Here is a 23,763-nt window from a genome sequence, read left to right as displayed (position 1 = left end):
TAGCATTTGTTCCGACCCATATCCCATATGCACGCTGAATCAGATAAACGTTGTAGTTCTCTTTGTTCTGCATATGTTTGATCAGCGTTTTCCCGTGTATATTCAGGTTTAACTTCTAACGTTTATTCAGTGGTTACTTTAGGTGCTCGCGACATAGGAGCGTGTTTTGTCATGTATCTGTTTGATAACATTTTTCATCGCTTCATTGGTTTAGATAACTTCTCCAGCTTCAGCCAAAGTAAGTATTTGATTTTAAAATTTAAACAGCTAACAAGAAGCAAACCCCTTTAAGTTCCCTGTATACCCACTTGGCCCACAAATTTTTCCTCTTTTGTTATGTAATATATCCAATTTCTGCGACGTCTTCTTTAATTTCCTCAATCGTCTGTGGCAAGAATCCAATAGTCTCTGTCGTTGCTTTTGTTGTTTTCTTAATATCCTTAGTGCGATTATCTATTTTACGTAATCGACCTGGTTCTGTTTCACACTGTCGGTTTAGCTACCAGGCAATATTCATTATCCATACGCAATGAACTAGCGACTCTAAACCAAGCAATAAGAGATAAATCTAGGTCCACTCGTTTTGCCCATGTAGGGATAGTGCAAGCGGATAAAAACCTTTATCCCATGTATACGCATCAACATCGTTATCTGGTTGACTGTTTCAAACTTTTAAGTGCGACCTTTGTAACCTACACTGGAAATTCTATCACATCTAAACTGAGTTCACCCAAGTATGGTCGATATTTACGCGGATGATCTTTATTAACGCGGATAAGATCGCCCATTCAAAACATCAGCATCAATATTTCTACATTTATTTCAGTCTTTCGCGGAACATACGTTGTTATTGGTGTACAACTCAATCCGCGAAATGATTGGTATGGGGAAATATGTACTTCAGCGTGCTCATATATGTACAGAGTCCCTCCTAATCTTGTATTGGTGTATATTTCCAACGTCAAGACAATCTTTTAAATGTATTAGTTTATTTCATTATTGATATCCTTGGTATCTTTGCTGCTCAGGATTGCATTGGCACTGCTGTGAATCTGTGGTGTTACTATTTTAAATCCAACCATGCCAAAATTAAGTGGCGTAATTTAAAAGCACATTGAGAACAATATCTACTTTAATTTCTGAGGTACTTGATCACTGTAACACAGAAAACATACCAGGAAGTATATTTGACGATAGTTGTCGAGTGTTTTTAACTGGTTTGTATGTATGTGGGATAATTACCACTTGATTTTCTAACCCACCACTGCGCTTGTGAAACCTAAATTCAGGTACTTTTAATTGCTTTGCTACTTCAGATTCGGTATGTGTGATACGGCGACGACTATTTTGTTCATGAACATACTCAGCGGCATCAGTAGCAATGAAAGATGCAATACGGAGACGAACTTGTTCATTTAATAATGCAGGTATGTCGACTTTATGCATACGGCCTGGTATTAGTGTTCATTTGTTTTAGTCAAATCACAGTCGGAACGCTTATATATAAGTGTTATGTATATCTATATGTTTGTTACACCTGGAACATGATTATATCTATTTTTTTATAATTTTTATTCATGACTGTAATGTTTACAGAATATCTTTATTTTGTTTTGCCTATGTGACGTGAATTTGCTAAGATAATAATATTGCATAGGATCAATAAATAGATGTTTACGTATGTGATGACAATTATTAATAATAATCTTAATAATCAAACTTAAAATGTGCCTTTGGCTTAATCTCTTCGTGGCTGATGGTGTTGCGACTTTTTTTTAAAGAATAATTCTGTCACTTCCCATTGACTGGGCTAGGTCACATGAATAGACCTAATCGACGCAAAATGATTTGTGTATTCTGTCACGTGGGTTCTATTGCGAAATACAATCGCAACATATGGTATTAGGAGAAAATTAAGCAATGAGTTTCATTCCGAATTTCGGAGTCATTCACATGTATTGTGTTCCTGTTTTAAGTCTGCAGACGTGTTTTATGTTGTGCTTATATATTATTCGCGAAGAAAACTATTTGTTTGGAATGTTATGGGGAAATATAAAGTGATAATTATTGGGACTATACTATTATTCTGGAACAATTATAAATTATTCCAGGGAATTCTTTACAACACCATCTTACAACGACACGATTCTTGGAGGAAAACTAGATTTCCGGATTCGAAATTTGTAAGGACTTTTTCTTTAATTTAAGACCTTGATAGATCTTCATAAGGATTAGTTTGGATTTACTTAATCATAAGTTCCTCTCACATTTTCATTTTTTAACTTTGAAAATTAAATTTTTTGTTAAGTTATACAAAACTTGTTTGAGTTTTGCTTTTTCTGTTACTTAGTTTCTACTATAGAGTCGCAATAATAAGTGAAATTTTCGTCTAATTGTAAAGTCCGTCAATATCTAGTTTTTTATTTACTCTACCAAAATCAGAAACTGTAGTCGCTTCAGTCCTAGTTATTATTTTATTCACTTCTGTATATGTTTCAACAGGTGTTTAATCAACAGCATCGGGCGTCTGTACAATCATAGGTTCACTAGATCTTTATTGACGAGTACGATAATACTAGCGAACAGATCAACATGGTCGACAAAGTTGATAATATGATTTAAATCCAATGCCTCATGGTCGAGCAACTGTACCAACACAATAAGCAAGTAAATGTGATTTGCAGAATTCATAATGGCATGTTCTGCCGCACAGTTAGTATTTTCCAAGACATACACCTTAGCAGGTATTACGTCCCAATGACATTGAACTTTATATATACATACAGCGTTATCGAATTAGTTGATTTTTAGGATCGCCGCCGGTGTATTCCCTCTTCTGCATAGTGTGGTACATGGATATGGATATCTATATCCAACTTGTACAGTTCACAGAATTTAATATAATTCGAAATGCGAATGAGGCTTTCATAGCTAAACAAGTTCGTTCTTATTAGCTTCATAAAATTTCTTCCAATATTGTGAATCCCGAGTCAGCTGAAACGTGCCATCACTGAATATTGTGCTAATCTGAATACGACTAGACTGTGTACGTTTGTACCAAACAGCGTTAACAGCGTCAAATATCTTGGAGCGTTTCTAAATTTCCTCTAACGTTTTTTCTTCATTGATTTTAGTAATTGCTTCTGAAAAATTGCTTCCAGTGCACGAGCTGCTCTGCTTCATCTTCACTGCAATTCTTTCGTAACACTTCTGAAGATTATTGAGTGTAGATATCATTGTTATATTAATACTAAACCATCAGAGTGATTTACCATTAGCGATCTCATTACTGAAGATTATACATTCACTTGATATGCCAATGTTGTAGTCGTCGTCATGTTAGCGCCTTTAAGTTTTCTTGTACAATGTCAAACAATAGCTTTTCAGGTTTTATCTCAAAAGGTTTACCAAACTCAACTCGTTGCTATTCGAAAATAATTTTTAATTTAATTAATTTACTAATATGACTGGACTATATGTTAGAAAACGCATATAACATCTTTTGGGCCTATTTGATTAATCAGTACGATGCATTCAAACGAAGCAACGATTTAATCTTTATTGCAACGTTTATTTTTCACGCTTATCATCTGGCAGAATTATACCGCGACTAAAGATCTCCATGAAGTCTTCTGAACACTGTACGCATCTATCTCTGAATTTTCTCCATAAAATACCATTGCAGTGCCGATCAATACTTCTATTTATGATTCGGTACAGCGATTATTTTAGTATGTTGAAATCAATAATATAGGCCTGACAAACTTTTATCATGCGGATCATTTTCATATCTACCACTGTTGTTTCAAAATGGCGCTTGTTGGTTACTTATCTAGTTAAACAGCCTGTATCCCGTATGATTCTGTTCTCCTGTTTGGTCACTTGCAATTTTCACTGATTATAATCCGTGGGTTGCACATGTCGCATTTTATCACGTTTAAAAATCATGGGAAATAGAGGTAGTTACCCATATGCGTAAAACGGTTTGAACCAAACACGGTAAAACCTCTCTTTTGGCGCTGCTTCATTTGACGATAACGAAGGGGTTACGTGAGCATCACATGTGAGAAACGTATTATTTAATTACGGTTTGGGATTTGTATGGATATTCAAAGATGATGAAAGTGTTAGTATCTTTGTACTTGCATTTTCTCAAAGAGTGAGGGATTTCATGAAACAGAATTGGCATGGCAATACCACACAGTATTTAATATTGGCATGGCAATACCACACAGTATTTAATATTGGCATGAAAATACCACACAGTATTTAATATTGGCATGACAATACCACACATTATTTAAAACTGTCATGGCAATATCATACAGTATTTAATACTGGCATGGCAATACCACACAGTATTTAATATTGGTATGGCAATACCACACAGTATTTAATATTGGCATGACAATACCACACATTATTTAAAACTGTCATGGCAATATCATACAGTATTTAATACTGGCATGGCAATACCACACAGTATTTAATATTGGTATGGCAATACCACACAGTATTTAATATTGGCATGACAATACCACACAGTATTTAATATTGGCATGACAATACCACACATTATTTAAAATTGTCATGGCAATATCACTCCGTATTTAATATTGGCATGGCAATACCACACATTTTTTAATATTGGTATGGCAATGCCACACATTAATATTGGCATTGCATTAACATGTGTATTTAATATTGGCACGAAAATACCACGCAGTATTTAATATTGGCTTGATATATTTTGTCCTATTGTGTGATGGGCCCTCAATTACCAGCAACAGAATATCGAATTTTGGTGTGAAACTACCAACCGATCAACGCAGTTTATGGGTGAAGTTTCCAAACATACCATTATGGAAATGACGTCATTGCTGTGCGAAAATGTCACGGACTACCCATTGGGGAGATACAGATTCTACCAGTTACTGGTATATATTACTCAGAACTAACGTTGGAACTATTTTTGTTCACATGAGACAACATGGGAGCGGTAGGAGACAAAGTCACAACGAACGTTGTCGGCGTTTCAGCGAAATATGGTGCACTCAGACAGTGGCGAATCAATAAAATCCATTGAATTTATACGTTCCTACAACTACATCAAAGGTTATTTCTTGACTTGCGGAAATGGCTGAGATATGTTCCGATTGCAGCTGTGTCGATCAGATCATCGCTTTTCCATTTCCGTAAAGTAGAGAAATGACCTCAGAAGTAGATGTAGAAATATGCATGAATTTGATAGGTTTGTTGATCGCCTCTGGAAGAGTGAACCAACTCATGAGTAACATCTTCGTTTCATACCGATTAGCTGAAATCTCAGAACGAGTCTTTTAGGTAATCGTAGCGATACAGCCCAACATGGTAAGATATTCGGCAACATGTGAGAAGAGCAGATTTTTGTACAATGAAAGTTTTAACAAAACGCCCGACGTTTCAAGAATCAGTAAAATATCTGCATTTTTGTGGTTAATGTTATCCTGCAGAAACGTAATTCGGTGATAGATTGTGACGTCGGAGAAGTTGTTATGCCACAAGGACAACCGCATGCTTAACGGAAGTTCAAAATGCCCATTATTTATATCGGAGGTTTATTCTAGTTTAGAATTTGATTGCAGCGAAGTCACAATGGGAACCCTGTTGGTCTCTTCTTTCTTAACATAATTATGTAGTGCACTCTGCCAGAGGCGAACCGCTAAACCGATCAAATTAATGCATTTTCCTACAACTACTTTCGAGGTTATTTCTCTTCTTGATTGAAAATGACTGAGCGATGTCCTGATCGCAGCGAACTGGTAACATTTGAACTTTGCTGGTACCAGGCTTAAACAGGTAATCCAATATCATAGATTGATACGAAGTAATTTCATGGTCTTCCAGTTAGTTAGTCATACAGAAGAAGGCGTTGAAGCAGGGAACCGAGCAATGGATGCTGTGCATAATGTGGAAAAAGTAGGGCTATTTCGCACTTTCACTAAGACGAATGATGTCCATTACCTACAGTCTCTCACGAGCATCTGAAGTGTGACGTATTGGTCAGGGAACGCACCAGCGGTCTACAACTATCGTTCCAATGGTATCCGGTCATCGTTGCAACGCTAAATTTTATCGGTACAACTGTAATTTTGATGTTCTAAGATAAAATTTACCGTTGCAAGGTATTTAAAAATTGGTGCTGTTTCAATGGTATTTATAAGTGTCCAGCATATGCCTCGAAAAGCGTGTGAGTGTAAGATTTTTTTGAACAGGGGATTTAGCCATGAGACAGCTTGTAAAGAAGAATTCACTCCTGTTACATTATAAAATTAGCTTTCAGATACCTACCTACTTAATAAGTATAAAAATCTTCAAATGGGAATAATATCGTCTCTCATACCTCCATCTGATGTGCATGTCTGCACGTGCATGAGTAGTGCATGTTTGGCATTTAATACATGTTCTGGAAAGAATCTCTTCCTTTTTGCAGCTGATTTCTATTTTTAAATTGACATAAATATTGGAAAGAACCCTGAAGTACTAAGAGATCTGTGAGGACCTATGAATACCGTTGCAAAGACATTCACATTCCGCTGCAAGGATATACGGTTACTAGTGGGGCGGTCATATCTGCTTTTCTAACTGTATATTTTATCTTTACATATGGAATTCTACAGTTGTGATACTCACATTTCTCATTTTGTTAGAGCTGAAAGTTGGACTGATGTGGATCGCAGAAACTTGCTGTGATCCTCTTGCGCCACTGAGAATGTTGAGTCGAAAAATTTTGTTAACCTTATTGTTCTCTGAAATTTTTAAAAAGAAAAGATTTGTTCTGATGTAAGTGATTGCTCGGAATATCTATTACACTTTCTCGATAGATTGTATCCAAAATGTATGTATGTATGTATGAGAAGAGACTAAATGCCTAAGGTTTAACCTTACTTTACTCTGTTTGCAGAACATCTCCTAATAACTTAACATATTATAAAAGTCTCTGAAGGCAGGGATTTGGCTTTGAGTGGTCCCTGAGTTGTCGAAAATAGAGTAAAAAGAGCAACCACGAAGTCCGAGAACTTAATCTTACACGTGACTGTTCCAGGTTCTCGACCACGGGACGTTTATTAACTGTAACCTACCACTTTACGACATTGATGACAATATAGGGGAAATAATGGACCTCAAGCAACGCTCACGCAGGTTTTTCGTTTAGTATGAGACCCAATTGCTTGTAACAATACACACACATATATATATATATATATATATATATATATATATATATATATATATATATATATATATATATATATATATATATCCTAATGTTTAACAGATAAAGATTTTAAGTGAATGAATCTTGGTATCGAGAATTAGCATTAAAAACACCCTTGGGTCACTCTGGCGACAATGGAAATTTAACATGAACCACCCTGGGTCACTCTAGCGACAAGAGAAATTTAACATGGGCAATAAAAACCTGGGTCACTCTGGCGACAAGGGAATTTAACATTGGAGAAAGGAAATATCCATGCTAGGGACATTCTAGGGACAAAGGCATTCGAACAATGGAAATTTAACATTACGGAAACCCCTGGGGGATATAGCCTCAAGGGAATTTAACATATGGAAATTGAACATGGTGAGTCTGTATAGCGTCAAGGGGAATTGAATATGGTGGGACTGTCTAGGGACAATGATGGTAGAGGGTCAAACACAACAGAGACAGAGACATACATACACTGGTACAAGCGTGAGATTTATATATAAAGCATTACCAAGACCTGAAGTCTTGCTGGGGTGTTCAAAAATTTGCATATTTGTAATGATGCTATAAATAGCTATAATCAAGGAAATGTTCAACGACAAAATGGATGTGACTAAAAGTAACGCTAAAATGACGAAATTGTCCCAGAATTTAAAGGAAAATAAACATATCCCTGAAAATTAAGTTACAATGGTTTAGACTAAAATGGATAAAATTAGTAACTACTTACAATATCAACTTGTGTGACGATCGTGGATAAACACAAAGGTATCTATTTATAGCTATAATCAGCTAAAATTCCTATGAAATCCCACTATCTATTTATACTACAACTTGTGGGTTATTCCTTTGGAAAATCCCACTATCTTTTTATAGCCTCAGCTTGAGTGACGTTCCTGTTTATGAACTCTAGTACATATGTATAGCTACAACCTATGGAAATCCCCAAGTCCATATTTATAGTCTCGAAATTTCCAGCGTCAGTGACGTCACTGTACTGAACACTAGGGGATAAATGTCAACAGTGTTGCAAGTGGCTGACCTGAATACACGCTACTGCAGGTAGGTAGGTAGAGTGTATCTGATAGGGATAAAGTGAGTTTTTATATAGGGACAAACAGAGACCAATACACCCACACCCACACACACACAACGTACGCGCGCAGACATACGCACACACATACACACACACACACACACACACAGGGAAGAGGAAAAAACAAACCCCAAATATACTATCAATACAGAAGGGAGATAATACAAACCCCAAATAAACTATCCACACAAACGTACGCGAACGCATACAAACCCCAAATATACTATCCCTAGCATGGATATTTCCTTTCTCCAATGTTAAATTCCCTTGTCGCCAGAGTGACCCAGGGTTTTTTGCCCATGTTAAATTTCCCTTGTCGCTAGAGTGACCCAGGGTGGTTAATGTTAAATTTCCATTGTCGCCAGAGTGACCCAAGGGTGTTTTTAATGCTAATTCCCATTGTCACTAGGGTGTCCCCATTCACTACTGTCGTGCAAAGTTCTTCTAAGCAGGTACAAGCTTATCTTTATTCCTCATCTACTGCTCTTTAAAAGTGTAGGAGTCACATTTTTGCATCACAACTTTAAACCTATACTAATCACTTTCTAACTGTCTTGGTGTGTGTGTGTGTGTGTGTGTGAGAGAGAGAGAGAGAGAGAGAGAGAGAGAGAGAGAGAGAGAGAAAGAGAGTACCCATAGCAATTTCCATAACCATGTCTTGAAAACCCTGAAAAATAGTAAAGAAACAATAGCTAATTAAAAGAAGAAAAGATATCTAAAGTGATAAAATTGCTCTTTATTTTACCTGTCCTGCAAATGCGAGACTCTTTCCCATACGATAATACGGATAAATTGTTCCCATAAATTGAGCCCTATTAACTTGAAATGCAATTTTTAACATTACATGGGTTTCCAGAAAGGCTGTAGAAATAATCTAGAATCCTCGCTCAAGAGTTTGAATCCATGTTTCTATGTCTACTGGTTAAAGTCCTAGCCAATTAGACTGCGACTCATATCATCATGTGATCATTCAACTAAAATGAGGTATTTGCTTGATACGGATATATAACTTTGACCCACCTATTTATCTGAACAGACGGATTAAAACTCGGCCTTTAAATCTGCCACGTAGTTCATCAAGGACTCTACCTTAGTACAAATTGGACAAAATCTAAAATCTGCAAATTTGCTCAGTGTCAGTTGTTTTGGATAGCTTGATGCAAAGAAAGTTACCAACTTTACTTGAAGCTGAACAAAATAAATGATTATTTTTCAGTGTGCATAAAACAAAAGGCTTTGTGCTACGTTAAGTGTCTGAAAGTTGACCCCCGCCCGAAAAAGAAAGAAAAAACAACTAAAAAAAGAAATGCTAATCACTGAAGAGTTTTATATAATGACGCCTTTTTTTCTGTTACATTACAACGAAAAAAATTTGAATGTTTGAGTGTTTCCGATACATTACAATGCATATTTCGAGTGACCTAAAGGTCGCAAATTTTATTTTGTTTTGTTTTGAAATGGAGAAGTGCACATAATAATAATGCCTTTTAACTGTATTAACCCTCCCTTTATGCTAAACTACATGTATTGTAAAAATTATCAAAGTTATGGATAATCAGAAAATAAGGACATAGATGAAAAGGTAATTTTCACAAGGTTCTGTCATGGCCCTTCATTGACCGAAACATCAGACCCACACTTGTAATGATAAGGAAGCTTAGGGGCTGGTCTCGCGTGATCATTATAAAACATGCAAATATTTGCAGGCACTATCGTCTGCACTCATCGGTGTACATTTTATACACTTACCAGTATTTCAAGAGACAATTGAGCTATTATCGGTTGCAGGGTTATTTTGGCGACATGTACATAATATTTCCGTATCAAATCCTATTTGATGACTTGTAAACCCAAGTGGAATAGCATAGCTCTATGTCTTGTGGCCACTTTGCGCTAGATACGTCTAACAAATACCGGTAATTGTCCAAACCGTACGCGTGTGTTCCAGAAAGATTTTCATGCAAGACTATTGCACATTTTAATAAACAGGTGACATCACACCCACAAATCGTCCATCAGTATCAACACAGATTTTGGGGTTCGATTTATGGGACTAGGCACTCCAAGACTCACTTACACTTCCTTTGCGTCGCACTGGCATATACCGCTGATGAAAATGGTTGAGGATGTAAACATTTTTATACGAGACTACATCTCTCGGAGATTACTTCTGTATATTTGTATTTACTAAACTTGTGTCAATTTTGTTTTGACAAATACGTATGCATAAATATTCCCTCTTCTCTCAAAATCATGTTAATGTCGACGACTGGTTGAAAAGACGAATATATAATTTATACATGAAAAATATACAGATTCTTTTAATGTTGTGTTCATTTGACTTCTTTTATATATAAGAGTATATGCAAATTCTGTTAACATTGTGTTTCTTTGACTTATTTTATATGTTAGGGTATATATAATTTCTATTAATATTCTTGTATTAATACTGTGTTTCTTGGACATGGTTTTTGTAAGTAAAAGTGTATATAAAAATTTTACTAACGTCTGGGTTCTTTGACTTGTTTTTGTTTATATATATATATTCTATTAATGTTGTGTTTCTTTGACTTGTTTTATTTGTAAGAGTATATATAAATGCTATTGATGTGATTTTTGGGCATGGTTTTTGTATTTAAAAGTGTATGTAAAAATTTTATTAATGTCGTGGTACTTTGACTTGTTTATATATATATATATATATATATATATATATATATATATATATATATATATATATATATATATATATATATATATATATATATATTCTATTAATGCTCTGCTTGTTCTACTTTTTTTGTAAGTAAGAATATATAAACATTCTTTTATTGTTTTTTCTGCGACTTGTTTCATATGTAAGAGTATATACAAATTTTATTAATGTGGTATTTCTTTCACTGATTTATATAGGAAAGAGTTAGCAAGCATAGTACAAATGATATTAAATCGCATTTCACAATAATTTGGAGAAGGATAGAATGTATCATTTCACATGGTTAATGTCTGGTCCTACGTCCTTAACAACAAGGGACGTTATTCTTAATGATCGTAAATATTATGAATTAAAAGAAATTCGGCAGGACAATGACCTATTCATCTAATCTTGAATCTTAAGATATGCGACAGAATATGTAGCGGATTCACCTGCTCGTACTTGCAATACTAGTAGACACACATTCTGTCTGTCTGTCTCTAAGTCTCTCTCTCTCTCTCTCTCTCTCTCTCTCTCTCTCTCTCACACACACACACACACACATTCACACACACACACACACACCACGACGACGACTGGGTCGAGTTCGATAGACCTAAGCGCGCTAACACGACATTAAAAAATGTGTAACACATGATATATACTGTGCTCTACAACCAAAGTGGGGGCCCCGAGTGACCGAGTGGTCTAAAGCGGTCTCCCTTACGGATCATTGCCATCTCACCTCTGTCTGCGTGGGTTCGAGTCTTGGATTCAGCCAATGTGGGTATGTGAGAAAGCTTGCCAGTAGCTTCTCGTGGGTCGGTGGTTCTTTCTGGGGTTTTCCCGGGTTCTTCCTCCACCATTAATACTAGCCCCCATGTGTAGCCTATCGTGTGCTGAAAAATGGCGTTAAACCCTACAACAACAACAACAACCAAAGTGCAAAACTCCTGTGTCAAGAAATTAAATGTTTGCTTCTCCTAAACGGGTGAGTCAACAGTGCTCAGATTTTACATATGTAATAAATACAATTAGCTTCATCAATAATCTCGATGTTCCCTTTAAATAAAATTTTGACCAATGTTGAATGAGTTCCTGTGAAGTTTGTAGACATTGTGCCTTAACTATCACCAAACATGGCACATGTTATTGAAAATGCTAATCAAATACTTGTGCTATCTGTAACTCATTGCCACCATGCTTCCTGATGTCTCGTCTGCACCGAATTGATCGAATGATTGTCTTTATTTCCTTCAATTTCTGAAGATGATCCCATTATGTGATCATATAAATTAATAAAGCAAAATTTACATACATACAAGAGAATGCTACTGACGGCACTAATGGTAACCCGACTCTCTCAATTCCATGTTGCAATAAAGCGCTAGTGAGGTCACGGAAGGTCGAGTGGCCTAAGGCGCTCGCTTTTACAGATCACTGATATCTCACTCACGTCCATGTGCGTTGGAGTCTCGGGATCGGCCAACGTGGGTATTGAGAAAGCTTGCCAGTATCTTCCCGTAAGTCGGTGGTTCCCGGTTTCATCCTCCACCAAATATACTGATCGCCATTTAAGCCAGTCATGTGCTGGTAGGGTGAATAAAGACGTATAGAAAGTTGCTGTTCTTATGGAGAGGTACGACGTCAAATTCACTAAAAGAAAACTGGTCCCGGAAAGTATATTGACACCTTCTACCATATAATGACATAACCTTTTCATCTAACAAACTACTACCAATTGGTCTTTGATCAGCTCAGCCAAAACTAATGCCAGAACTAGCTTGAACATTTCTACAAACCTTCAACTGTAGCGCGGTTCAATGTTGAATCCTACAATTTAATGTAGCAATATACTATAAGACATGATGAGAGCTGTATCGAGTGATGCATGATATAACATGACACGATGAAAGCTGTATCTAGTGATGAATGATATAATTTGACACGATGAAGGCTGCATCAAGTGACGCATGATATTTGACATAATGAAAGCTGTATCGAGTGATGAATGATATAATATGACATAATGAAAGCTATATCAGGTGATGAATGATATAATATAAAACGATCAATGATAGCTGTATCGAGTGATAAATGATATAATATGACATGATGAAAGCTGTATCAGGTGATGAATGATATAATATAAAACGATCGATGATAGCTGTATCGAGTGATGAATGATATAACATGACACGATGAAAGCTATATCAGGTGATGAATGATATAACATAAAACGATCAATGATAGCTGTATCGAGTGATAAATGATATAATATGACATGATGAAAGCTGTATCGAGTGATGAATGATATAATATGACATGATGAAAGCTGTATCAGGTGATGAATGATATAATATAACACGATCGATGATAGCTGTATCGAGTGATAAATGATATAATATGACATGATGAAAGCTGTATCAGGTGATGAATGATATAATATAAAACGATCGATGATAGCTGTATCGAGTGATGAATGATATAACATGACACGATGAAAGCTATATCAGGTGATGAATGATATAACATAAAACGATCAATGATAGCTGTATCGAGTGATAAATGATATAATATGACATGATGAAAGCTGTATCAGGTGATGAATGATATAATATAAAACGATCGATGATAGCTGTATCGAGTGATGAATGATATAACATGACACGATGAAAGCTATATCAGGTGATGAATGATATAACATAAAACGATCAATGATAGCTGTATCGAGTGATAAATGATATAATATGACATGATGAAAGCTGTATCAGGTGATGAATGATATAATATAAAACGATCGATGATAGCTGTATCGAGTGATGAATGATATAACATGACACGATGAAAGCTATATCAGGTGATGAATGATATAACATAAAACGATCAATGATAGCTGTATCGAGTGATAAATGATATAATATGACATGATGAAAACTGTATCGAGTGATAAATGATATAATATGACATGATGAAAGCTGTATCAGGTGATGAATGATATAATATAACACGATCGATGATAGCTGTATCGAGTGATAAATGATATAATATGACGCCATGAAAACTGTATCAAGTGATGAATGAGATAATATGACGCAATGATAGCTGTATCAAGTGATGAATGATATAATACGACGCAATGAAAACTGTATCGAGTGATAAATGATATAATATGACGCAATGAAAACTGTATCGAGTGATAAATGATATAATATGACATGATGAAAGCTGTATCAGGTGATGAATGATATAACATAACATGATCGATGACAGCTGTATCGAGTGATAAATGATATAATATGACGCAATGAAAACTGTATCAAGTGATGAATGATATAATATGACGCAATGAAAACTGTACCAAGTGATGAATGATATATTTTCCTGAATATGATCTTCATTTCGCCCAATTAATACAGTAATACAGTAAAGGCTGTGTTGTCCTTTGACTACACGATCAATTATATCAAGAAATATTTCCATAATAATCTAATGAAGAAAATATAGTATAATAACTAAATATTTCGGGATTGTTGAGGATTCTGTTGTGTATTTTTGTCGATATACCTGATTGGGTGAACCACAGAAAAGGGTTTCCATCAATGTCTAAAACAACAAAAAATATTTCTTATATGCAATCGAATCATTATAAACACCAAATCTAAGGATCCGCATAGGTCAACCAAATATAATTTAAACAAATATTCTTGTAGACATGGCAATACTGATCTTGAAGAATATCACTTTCTTCCACAAAGCAGTCGATGCACATTTTATATGCTAAAGGTTATTCCTAGGACGAACAACGTGCCCTTATGCGTCGGTGGACTTTTTTCGTGAAAAATGAACGATTGCTATAAAAGATGCTATTCTTTTCACGAAAAAGGTGACAATTTTGATTAAAGCGCGATTTTTAGGTAAAAATTGAGGACTGAACAGAACACTTTTCGACGGGCAAAATCCTTCATATCTGTCTTACTCGCTCAGTGTAAAACACTATTTAAGTGATAACCTTTTCGTAAAGAGCTTGACAGTGTAAGATAGACACATTTTCTTGAAGAAAACAATTTCTTGTGAAAAAAGAAAGCTTTGTCACGACCAAAGCAAATGATATTGTTTCGTGAAAGCTGTCCTTCATGAAAAACCACTAAGTTACAGCTATGCAAGGTCAACGACATGAAGCAAACGATTTTCTTGCAACAAAGATATCACTGTACATCATGTCATATATATATTGTGGTATAATTTCCCGATGTCACAATAACATATCGTAACCACCATTGCTAACAAAGGGCTCTCGTTTTGGTCAGTAAAAGAGAAAAAAGACATAAACGACAACACCCTCTCTCATTCTACCCCTTATCTTGCGCATTGAATACATTCAATTCTGATTGGTGCTTATTGTTTGTTCTATTGTTAAATTTCTGATCCATGAGAGGAAGGCAGCATCACTCCGCTACCAAAATGTAAATAAAAAATAGTACTTGTTGGTTTATTCAATAGGCAGGGAGGAACTGTAATTACAATCGACCAAACAAACGGCCAATTCCTTTCTTAAAAATGTACCCAGATAAAATAGTTTGCTGAAATTTCAAAGAAAATATTACCTTTGAAGCACCGACCGTTATCAAAACGTACTAAGCCAATGGAGAAAAAACCAGTCTCAATCATGCAATGCAATTATTTTATGTTGCCGCCACAATAAGAAAAGGGCATTTGTTGAAAAGGTTGCCTTTAGCGGTGACTTCAATAACGCATCCTTATTTCATCAAGAAAAGCCGACTACAATCTTCAAAAAAAAAACCCAAAACAAAGAACTTTTCTTCAAAGAAGTAAGTACCAGACTTAAATAAAGGCAATAGAATCTGATGGATTTTTTCATTTTCCAACATGACGGGAACACATTTACTGTGCCGTGAAAGGTTTCTTTTTGCAGGAAAAAAGTTTGTGCTTACGAATGCTACGAACGGCGGCTTAAAACGCAGACTAAATTTTACCGACTTCGGACGTACTGAAAAGTAAATGTGCTTCATCATTCATTACGTGATTGTTGTATGTTTATCCACTGAATTCAGACCTATATAACCTGTGACATAAATATTGAATATTTTAAATCTGTGTGTGTGCATGTTTTCGATGGAATTACTTGTATTGTGGATTCAATGTATGTGATGAGATTCACGGGTGAGTACACGGTGTTGATACTCTATTCATGCTATACATAAGACATGTATATATAAACAGTATACACGTATAATTTACCAATCCTTGGTTCTCTAAATAAAGTAATATATATATATATATATATATATATATATATATATATATATATATATATATATATATATATATATATATATATATATATATATATATATATATATATATATATATATAGATATAGATGAAGCTCGTTAGCCTTGTCAGGCAGTTCATCTAGGAGAAGGAAACTCTGATTCAAAACCAACCAAGTCCCATCCATTGGATTATGGCTCCACTGCCTTGTGGATATCTTCGGGAGAAGGAAAGGCTACGGGAGTAAACCCAGACAGAAAATCAGGAGTGGAGCCCCTAAGGCGGCTGGGGGTCGACTACGACCTCCTTCCGGCAGCTCCTGCATCCAAACTGGTGCCAAATGTCATGCTCAGCATTCCTTTGGACCCCACCAGCAAGGACGAGAGGGGGATCCTGACGTCTGGGCAGCCCAGGATCTCCATATTCCATGCCCAGGCTTGCGCCCTGGAGAGGACACTCCAGTCTCGCTACTGAGTGAGGAAACAACACGGAAGCTGACAGTTTACGGGTTATAAGTCCCACCCGATTGGCGTAGGGAAGGGGCGCCACGGGTCAGCTTTGACGGTGGGAGGGATCATCGTGTCCCACTGGCCAACTATCGCCCGCCTCAAGCCGGGCAGCCCCCGGTCAATAAGGTGTTGACCCGCCATCGTCTGCCTGCTCCAGTGGGTGTCTGGAGCTCAGTGTGTTGTTCAGCATGACAAGCAGATGGTAATTCCACACCAAACAAAAGAAACAAGAAACCAATAAAGAAGACTCCAGCTCTTCGATTTGCAAGCTGGAATGTGCGCACCATGTGTACAGGCATCTCCGACGACCTCAGAGAAGTGGACAACACCAGAAAGACGGCCATCATCGATAGAGAACTCACCAGACTAAATATCAGCATAGCTGCCCTCCAGGAAACCAGGCTCGCCTCTAGTGGCTCCCTCAGAGAGGAAAACTACACCTTCTTCTGGAAGGGTCGAGAACCTGAGGAGCCCCGTCAGCACGGAGTGGGCTTTGCCATCAAAAACAATCTCCTGGCCTCGGTTGAACCTCCAACAGGGGGCACTGAGCGTCTCTTGTCCATCCGCCTCACCACTACTTCAGGTCCTGTCAACATCATCAGTGTCTACGCCCCAACCCTCACGTCATCAGAAGACGTGAAGGATCAGTTCTATGGGCAGCTGGACGAACAGATCAAAGGATGCCCCAAAAATGAACCACTATTCCTCCTCGGCGACTTTAATGCCAGAGTAGGTGCGGACCACGAGTCCTGGCCTACCTGCCTCGGATATCATGGCACTGGAAAGACCAATGAAAACGGCCAGAGACTGCTGGAGCTATGCACCTACCATGGCCTGTGCATCACAAACACCTTCTTCAAGTGTAAGCCACAACACAAAGTGTCATGGAAACACCCCAGATCTCATCACTGGCACCAACTCGACTTGGTCATCACCAGGCGCTCTGCCCTTAACAGCGTCCTCTCCACCAGAACCTACCACAGTGCAGACTGTGACTCCGACCATGCCCTTGTGAGCAGCAGAGTGCGACTACAGCCACATGTGCTACACCGCACAAAACCAAAAGGATGTCCTCGCATAAACACTGCACATATGTCAGTCCCTGCCAAGGTGGAGGAGTATGTGTCTGCCCTGAACAAGGCTCTCCAGGACCTGCCTGAGTATGACGCTACAGCCAAGTGGAACGCCATGAAGGGTGCCATCTACAGTACAGCTATGTCAACGTTTGGCAAGAAGGAACGACCCAGCCAGGACTGGTTCAATGCACACCTATCAAGGATGGAACCACAAATCGAGGAGAAACGAAAAGCCTTCATAGCTTACAAAAAATGCCCTAATGAACGGACGCTTGCTGCTCTCAGAAGTGCCCGAAGTAACACCCAACGCATTGCTAGACAGTGTGCGAACGAGTACTGGCAACAACTGTGTGAAGGGATCCAGCGAAGTGCCGAGTCCGGACACATCCAAGGCATGTACAGTGGCATCAAGAAGGCTCTAGGCCCTACAGTGAAAGGGGTCGCTCCCCTGAAATCCCTGACGGGAGAGAAGATCACAGACCGTGGGCAACAGATGGCCAGATGGGTGGAGCACTACTCAGAACTATACTCCCAAGAAACATCAGTCACTGATGCAGCCCTCAGCAGCATAAAGAATCTGCCCACCATGGAAGAGCTCGACAAAGTGCCAACCTTAGAGGAGCTCAGCAAAGCAATCGACTGCCTTCCAAACGACAAAGCACCAGGTAGTGACAGCATCCCACCCGAAGCTATCAAACGTGGAAAACCAGCATTGATTAAACCACTGCACGAGCTACTTTGCCGCTGCTGGGAGGAAGGAGTAGTCCCCCAAGACATGCGTGATGCCACAATTGTGACCCTTTACAAAAACAAGGGCGACCGCAGTGACTGTAATAATTACAGAGGGATCTCGCTCTTAAGTATTGTTGGTAAAGTGTACGCCCGCATCATACTCAACAGGCTGCAGTTGCTGGCAGACCGTGTGTACCCGGAATCACAGTGCGGCTTCAGAGCAGGCAGGTCGACGACAGACATGATCTTCTCCCTACGACAACTCCAAGAGAAGAGCAGAGAGCAAGGTCAACCACTCTACATGATGTTCATCGACCTCACCAAGGCCTTTGACTTGGTCAGCAGGAAGGGCCTTTTTGAACTTCTGAGTAAGATCGGTTGCCCCCCAAAACTCCTCAGCATGATAATCTCTTTCCATGCAGATATGAAGGGAACAGTCCTGTATGATGGATCATCCTCAACTTCCTTCCCAATTAACAGTGGTGTGAAGCAGGGCTGCGTGCTGGCACCAACACTTTTTGGGATCTTCTTCTCCCTGCTCCTCTCCTACGCCTTCGACACGTCCACGGATGGCATATATCTACACACCAGGTCTGATGGGAGCCTGTTCAACCTGGCACGACTGCGCTCAAAGACCAAAGTGAGAGCTGTGCTCATCAGGGAGATGCTTTTTGCAGATGACGCAGCTCTTGTGGCCCACACCGAGGAAGCCCTCCAGAGACTGGGAGACCGTTTTGCTGTTGCCTGCACGCACTTTGGTCTCACAATCAGCTTGGAAAAAACAAATGTCAGCGTGCAAGATACCACCATTGCCCCTTCAATCAAAATCAACGGTGTCACCCTGGAAGCAGTCAACAACTTTACCTACCTAGGGTCAACCATCAGCAACACTCTCTCGATTGATATGGAGCTGGACAGAAGGCTTGGAAAGGCAAACACCATCATGGCTCGATTAACAAAGAGGGTTTGGGAAAACAACGCGCTGACAGAGCACACCAAGGTCCGAGTCTACCAGGCCTGCGTTCTCAGCACCCTTCTATATGGAAGTGAGACGTGGAGTACCTACATGAGGCAAGAACGCCGGCTCAACTCCTTCCATATACGGTGCCTAAAGCGCATCCTGAAAATCAGCTGGCAAGACCGTGTTCCACACAGCGAGATCCTGCAGCGTGCAAGAACCCCCAGCATGTACTCCCTGCTAATTAAACGCCGCCTTCGATGGCTGGGTCACGTCCGACGCATGGAGGATGGAAGGCTGCCAAAGGACATCTTATATGGACAGCTGGCCACTGGCATGAGAAGAGTCGGACGCCCCTCACTCCGTTTCAAAGATGTGTGCAAGAGGGACATGAAGGCATGCAACATTTCACCCGATGGCTGGGAAGAGCTGGCTGAGGACCGAGGCACCTGGAGACTGATGGTAAACAATGGCATATCAGTCGCTGATGCGAGGAGAGGCCAGTTGGTGGCAGAGAAACGCAAGAGAAAGAAGAACGCAACAGCAACCACAGTAATGCAGACTTCCCAGTATGTCTGCACCAACTGCAGTAGGGACTGTCACTCACGTATAGGCCTGCACAGCCACAGCAGACGTTGCCAACAGAGACAGGCAACACCCCAAGGGCGCTATTCGCATGGTCTTTCGAGACCGAGTCGCCAATGATGATGATGATGATGATGGATGATGATGATGATATATATATATATATATATTGATAACGGCACAAATTCACAAAGGTTTCCAGCGTTTCGAGCTAAACAAGCTCTTAGTTAAGGAAAAAAATCTTATATATACAAATGATAAAATATAAAACAAAAGGTACGAAAAGGTCTTGACTCCAAGATATCAGAAACACTAGGGGCAATTTATAACAACATATATAATAATACTAAGTTATGCAAGAATAATAGACGAGCGAGTTTTCGTATATATCACAGCGAACTATTGTGTTTTCAGCTATTTGTAAGTTGTGAACAAACGACGGAAAAACGGCGTGGCGAGAGATCAAAGTCATCTAAAGGATTTGGTAAACAAATTATATCGAGGTAGAGTTATGCGTCGAGGTTCTGAAGAAAAGATGTTAAGATAAGTGTGTGTCGGAATAATGGACAAGAACGATAATAATAATAATAATAATAATAATAATAATAATAATAATAATAAAGACAATAAGATAAAAACAATTAGGTACTTGGGTAGATATTAGCACAAAAATTACGTAGGGGCAAAAATGACGATTTTGGTTGTAGTATTGAAAGACTGCAACGGAACGGTTACATTTTTTAATTAGACCAAAATCACGACGAGATATAAATTGTAGTATCCAGTATCATTCATTACGTGTGCGTTCTGTGTCTGTCCACACCAAGTTTAATTCAATCGGTAACATCTCGAGGGACTCGAATGAATGTCTGTTCGAGTTGTTGTGGTTGGCTGGTTGGCAACATTTGCGTTGATTTTGTTGCGAATGTGGCTTTTGTGATTATGTATTCGCTTTCTGAAATCAATGTTTTCGCCAACATATTGAATGGCACATATCGTGCATGTCCGAAGATAGATTGTATTATTGGCTCGACATCCTAACTTCTGATTGATCGGGAAGTTAACTCCAGGACTGTAGTCGAACTTCTGAAAGATTTGGTCTCGGGCGTACGTTTCCAAATTAGGTAACATTAGTCTTTGCAACGGTATGTGAAAATAACATAGTTCTGATACTATATCCGTCTAATCAAACCAGAATATGTGCTTCAGCAGTCAGTGAAAACAATGGGATTAGTTCGAGCAATGGACGGACTAAATTTTTCTATATGACGATTTATTAAGACATCGCAAATGCTAGAAGCAGCACTTTCTTGGCTTGCATGAACTAATTATTTTAATTTCCCTCTAAATATGGTAACTCTTTCTGTAATTTATCCGGTCATCATATCGGCTCACTGAATCAAATCCCAGCTCAACATGGGGAGTCTATTAAAGTAAAGGAGAGTCAACCTCAACAGTACGGTTCTTTCCATCAACAAATGTCAACTAGAGCAGGAGATGAAAAGGAGACTAGCTAATTTGAGATATTCAGAATTACTCAAGGTCTCTTCTTGCAAACACCATTGCTATCAAAAGCATCACCCTGCCGAAGAAACGTTTTTTTCTTCTTAAATCAATCAAACCATGCTTAGGCTGAAGTCTGGGAAAAGTCTACAAGGTTCTAACATGCCTATCGAGAGATTCCAGTATTTCTATGAAAGGAAAGTCTACAAGTTTCTAACATGCCTACAGAGAGATTCCAGTATTTATATGGAAGACAAAATCTACAAGGTACTAACAGGTCTATAGAGAGATTCTAGTATTTCAATGAAAGAATAAAGTCTACAAGGTACTAGCAGGCCTATAGAGAGATTCCAGTATTGATTATATGCAATGCCAACAATTCCCAACCGGCTTCAGTACAAAGTAAAGGACCATAAATGAGTTTTAATGTCAAATAAATGAAACGAGTTCACGCGAAGAAAAATACTGATTTTATTTACTGAAAACGCAGAATAGCTTACTGACATAATTACTTTGAAATACATTTGGAATCCCTGGTATCCTATGTCATTAAACCTTTGCCCGTTAATATTCATTGGAACCAAATGTTTGCATCAGTCAGCCTATTCAAGTCCTTGAGGACAGCGAGATGTCAACCAAGAGTTATCATCAGGCAACCAACAAAAATCCATGAGAAGAGCAAGATGTCAACCAAGAGTTAGCATCAGGCAGTGAACACAAGTGCATGAGGAGAGCGAAATGTCAACCAAGAGTAAGTTTCCGGCAGCAAATACAAGTGCCTTGAAGGCAGCGAGATGTCAATCAAGAGTAAGTATCCGGCAGCAAATCAAAGTCCCTTGAAGGCAGCGAGATGTTAACCAAGAGTTACCATCAGGCAGTGAAAACAAGTGCATGAGGAGAGCGAGATGTCAGCCAAGAGTAAGTTTCCGGCAGCAAATACAAGTGCCTTGAAGGCAGCGAGATGTCAACCAAGAGTAAGTATCCGGCAGCAAATCAAAGTCCCTTCAAGGCAGCGAGATGTCAACCAAGAGTTAGCATGAGGCAGTGAACACAATATATATCCCTTTGATTTTGAATTTATTCACGCACCCACCCGTAAACAAAATCGGCAGACGCCTGTGGAAACAGAGCATTTAGTTTGTTGGATACCTAACATAGCTGGAAATAGTTCCAAATGACCATTAGGTGAAAGGCTAAAACTGTTTGAAGAAAATGATGTAACAATATCTGCTATAGGCACAGACCCAAACAACGAACAGTTGCAGTGTTGACAGCATAAAACAGAGCATATAGCTGGTTGGACATCTAACATAGCTATTCAGGGTTTACGGTGAAAACATTGAGGAGAAAAGAAAACCAATAGAAAAGTTTGTTATAAAATTACCATTATAATAGGTATGATTATATAAAATGTTCTCTGTATATAGCGAATTTGGTTGAAGGAGTATCGTGTTAAAGTATGTTTTATCAATTGTGGCTCATTATAAGCCACGACCTTCTATTCCCAATGATATCGTTTTGATTTTATAAATGATACATACTGTGTGCAACCCATGGGTTAATATTCCAGGAAAGTGAATTGGCAATACAATTCGTAAATCGTATTGAGACTACATTTTGCCGCTTCAAGTAGTTCTGAATGGACACTTACTCGTGAATGTAACCGTATCGACACCACCAGAGACATCGGATATTATGGATATACTCCTGAGAACAATTCCGACTGGTGCACGTATGACGGTTGTTGTTGATGTGATTCATCCACACCAAGACCAACAGTTTCTTTCACGGCGATAGCACAAATTGCTTTGGCGACAAAACATGGACGTTTATATTTTTGAATAGCACTGTTCTCTTGTTGATTTCATTTTGCAGTTGCAGTTCCGTTTCGATTATTTTTTCATATCGGTAACACTTAAGGTTCATCATACTTCTTCTCTTAATAATGTAATTGTGAAGTGCAATTGCTCTACAGGTCGACCTTGATCAGGTAAAAGACGTACATGCACTTCGAAACCAACTACCCAATTTTACTGGCACGGCTGTCATACAATTATAGAAAATA

This window comes from Sinohyriopsis cumingii, chromosome 13 (genome assembly GCF_028554795.1).
Source record: "Sinohyriopsis cumingii isolate HCF-2022 chromosome 13, ASM2855479v2, whole genome shotgun sequence".
In the NCBI taxonomy this organism is placed as follows: domain Eukaryota; kingdom Metazoa; phylum Mollusca; class Bivalvia; order Unionida; family Unionidae; genus Sinohyriopsis; species Sinohyriopsis cumingii.
This window is presented reverse-complemented; position numbering follows the sequence as displayed.